Consider the following 4,720-nt stretch of genomic DNA (forward strand, 5'->3'; position numbering starts at 1 on the left):
AAGCCTCAGAGGAAATGCTTAACAAAAAAAAAAATTAGATTCTGTATAATTTATAATTTATAAAGTGGCCAGGCCACTGGTAGTTTGGTCCATCTTCTGGTGGCTCTAAGGATGTCACCATGATCATCCAGGCATAATCAGAAGGCTGTAGGATCTTGGGACTAAAATATTCCTCAGTATTTATTGCTTTGATTTAAAATGGATTTACAAAAAAATAGCTTCAGACACAACATGACATTTCATGATTCAGCATAAAATCTGAGAAATACAGAGGTTATCTAAAGCCTGCAATGGTAACATTCCCTCTGCTATTGTCTTTAGGCAGATACTCTACATCAGTAATACTATTTTTTTTGCATGATATTCAGGTTAATTTCCTGTTCTGTCTAAAGAAGCAAAGGGATCATTTGTATGAGGGATAGTGTGGTTCCCAAAGGTGAAAAGTATTATTTTGTAATAATTTCCGGCTACCTGAAGGATGGGAGAGACTCAAGGCATTATAATCAGTGCATTATGTGTAGCAAGTTATGTTGTGGCTTACTTATTAACTTTTATAGGTTTATTGTTATGTGGTATCCTTTTTTTGAGTTTTGATATGTGTTTGTGACTTTGGATTACTTAGGAGTTGTATACTGTGGTTTTATAGTCCATTGTCTTAGACTAGAGATAGTTCAGCATAGCTTTTGTCACTATTAAGTACCATTTCATTGGAAGTCTTTACTTGTGTACTAATATATGATGCAACGTCTGCCCAAGACAAAGCGAGCATTAGTTTAGAAACTGAAGTGGATAATAGAAGATGATATGATTTACTCTTAATCTATCTATTATCTAATTATAAAACCAACAAATGATCATTGTATAAAATTTGAAAATTTCCCAAGTAAAATAGAGATCAACCAAATTTGGGGCAAATTTTAGAATGTGAAGTTGTCAATGAATATTAATGCTTTCACATTTTCTAGGACTTAAAATAGACTCTGCTTCCTAAAAATCTATTTATAATATTTTATCTTAATGATGTTTTCATCATGTGGAAACGCACACAATTCTGTAAAAATATAGAAAGACCTACATATTTTTAATTGTTTCAGATAGCCAAATGGGATCAAAAAAGAAGGAAAGACAACAAGCAGAAAGAACATTGAGTAGCATCTTCTTAATTGTTTACATCAATTCTGATGATAACTACCTCTTTGTGTGTAGAGTTAGTAATGGGGACTCTAATTCAAGAAAAACACATAAGCTTCAAACCTTCTTGAAACCAAGTATTTCTTTCCACAAAAGGCAACCTTGTCCATTGACACGCTTCCTTATTACACAGGGAAAGAATATCATGGAGCTAACACTGAATCTGCCAGAAGGAGGGTGCTTCCCACTGATTCTCACAAATGACTTTACAGTCTCTGCTGCTGTATTATCATAATCTTAAATCAGTATATTTTTAACAGATGCTGCATCTTAGCTAACTTTTAGAGCTGTAAAAATTAGCTCTCAAATGTCTCTGATATAACAATTGTTTGGCCATGCTTCAGGACAATCACAGTATAATAATGACCCAGAGGTATCATTAAAGAGGAGGAAGGTGTTGATTGTGCTGTTCATTCCAGGGTGAAGTGGGAGTTGGCCCACAGCAGAGTGAGTAAGCAGAGAATCTGAGATCCTTAGTGAAAAACAAGGTTTAAGTGAAGGTGAAGAGGCCTGAGGAAAGATTAACTGTTACAATATTTAAAAAGACCTTTACGAAGTATATCCACAATATGGTTTCTTTTGTAACCTGATGAAAGGAATGGCTTTCCTATTGGAAATATCCACAAAGTTAGGGGAAACAATCCATTTGGAGTTGTAGGAACATTTCAGGGAAATGATCAATTGATTATGATAATCCTTGACTACAAACACCTTGAAGATTCCCTTCCAAGCTCTGTTGTAGAAAGCACAGCTCAGTGATAATTTGACATGCATTCTGACCACCAGAATTTATTATTAATTTAGTTATTCAACAAACATTCATTGATCACTTTCTCCTACTAGGTACTATTCCAGGCACTGAGGATTCATCCATGAAAAATAATATTAACAAAACAAAAGAGACAAATATCCTGGCTTTCATGGAGAGTATATTCTATTGATTCTGACAATAGATTATTGGTGAAAGGGGCCTCATATAAATTATATGCTTGCCAATGCAACAAGATGGTGTTTTTACTTTATATGTTTCTCATTGCTGCTCACTTTCACACCTATCACTTTTCCCGTAGGGAGAAGAGAACCACAGAAAACAAAAATGTCAAATCTCAACTCTTCATTTTCAAAATGTTTCTTTTCCAAATTTCAATGGAGACAATAGTTTAATTAATAGTTGTTGTTGTTGTTTTTAATCAACCTCATTGCAGTATCATTTACATATAACAAAATACATATATTTTTAGTAAACAGTGAGTTTTAACCAATATATACAGTACATTTATATAGCCAATACCCCCATAAAAATAGAGATCAATTCTAAAGCCCTAAAAAGTCCCCTCCTAGCCTTTTCCAAATATTGCCCCATCTCCTTTCCCAGGCAACCACTGACCTATTTTCTATAATTATAGATTAATTTTGCTTACTCTACAATTTTATGTAAATTGAATACAATAGATGCCTTTTTGTATATGGCTTCATTTGCTCAGTGTATTGTCTTTAAGATTCATTTATATAGGGATGTTTTTAACCAGGACTTCAGCCTGGGGGCTGACTTTGTCTGAAGGCTTCTATAGGAACATCTGAGCCTCTGACATCTGAGCCTCCTGGCTTAAATATTTTACAGTAAAACTTACTAAGAAGCGCAAAGCTGAAGCAAGGAAAACTGTTGTCCATATAATGGTGGCACTGTGGTTTTTGTTGTATAATTTTCCCAGCATAAACTGACCTGCTTGTTATTGTGTTGATTATCCAGAAGGATATTCTTCCCACAAAACCCTTGGTGATACTAAATTTCTAAAGGCAGCTGTCCTACTACTCTTGTAGTTTTCATTTTTGGGGAGCATTTCTGGAAAATTCAAAGGGTCACAACCTGTAAGAATCAGTTATTCACCTGAGACGTAATTCTTCCGCTAAAGTTGAGTCATCCAACCTTAACATGCCCTTAGAGAGAACCCAGAGATTTGCAAAACAATGATCCTCTATTAGTTAAAAATATATAGATTATTTAAGATGAATGTGTATAATCAGTAAAGTTAAAAAACAAAGAATCCTTTTGAGTTCAGCTTACTGTTTTCATTTATGCTTCTGTGGCATAAGCTAATAATTTAGGGTAAACTCTGGTTGGGTTTTAGGTCCACTCTTTATATAAATGTTGAAATATTTGATATAAATCTGTTTTCTTCCTTCCTTGCTCCCTCTTTTCCTTCCTCTCCCATCTCCCTCCCTTCTTTCCTGACTTATTTTACTCCACCATACTTCATTCTACATTTGTTGAGGTGGCATTTAGTAATGGGAAAATAGAAAGCAGTGTGAAAAGTTAACTGGAAATTTAACTGTTCAGAAGGCATGTTAACCAACTTCCATATTGAAGAAAGATCTGAATTTACCCACAGTTACCCTTTCTCAGGTTCTTTGAATAAAGGCCATAGAAAGTTGTCTATAATATCTTGACAGGCATGAAGAATTCATAGCAATTGCCCCAAAGAACTTACCTGCCAAAGATGCATATAAAAGCCTATTTTGGCAGCTATACCAACACACACAGTCTATTTTGTTTTACATCATGACCATCGCCTGCTGTTTACCACTGTATACCTTGCTAATGGTGTGGTTTCCATGGCTTGTTAATTTCATGGCAAATAATATTGTAATTTATCACACACTTTATTGTGGGAGAACTGAGACTCTATAAATTCTTGTGTCCCCTTCTCCCACCCTCCACCCCACTTTAGAATGTATGAAACTGAGACCAGGCAAAAGTAATACATTTATTTCAAATGTACTTTATATCTAACATCAATTAGGACTGACAGGGAATATTTCTTCTTCCAGTAACAGTAACTGTTTTTAAAGACTAAACCACTGAATGCATTGTTACTGAGCAGGGGACCCAGTTCACTGGGATCACTTCTTAGAAAAATAAAGGAAAACTGGGAAAGGAAATGTGACTAATCAGTTACACCTGCCTAATTTAATTTTTCAGAATCATTTAGAATTTTTTAACTCTCTTCTTCCTTTCATTACTCTCATGAGAATGAATTATTAGTATCTTAAAATGTAATAAATCATCTTTCATCTCTGTAAATCTAACTATAAAAGCAAACTTTACTTATCCAATAGAACTTATTATCTTTTAGAGTAACTGTGCCATAAATTCTCTCAATAATTTAAACAAGCAAAAACAACATTTTCAGTGAGCCATTGCATTTCACAATTTTAGGAAAAAGACTTTAGAATAGATATAATTTTATAGCTAAAGCAGGTGAAGCCTAAAGTAGGAAGGTGACCGTCCCGGTCAGGGAAAGGGGTTGAAGATGAGGTTTCAAACTGAGAGACAGTCCTTGGGGACGCAGTCTGAGCAATTCAGACACTGAAACGCAGGCTGGGAAGGCTGGCATCTGGCCCCCAAGGTGAGATTCAGAGAGACAGCGGGCCCAGTGGAGCCCAGCAAAGGCCACCCCATCTTCGGAAAGTGCCAAAGGCCCCTCGGGGGCATGAGCAATAAATGCCCGTCAGCCTGAGCGTGGGCCAG

The sequence above is a fragment of the Myotis davidii genome, unplaced genomic scaffold (assembly GCF_000327345.1).
Source record: "Myotis davidii unplaced genomic scaffold, ASM32734v1 scaffold98, whole genome shotgun sequence".
Lineage (NCBI taxonomy): Eukaryota > Metazoa > Chordata > Mammalia > Chiroptera > Vespertilionidae > Myotis > Myotis davidii.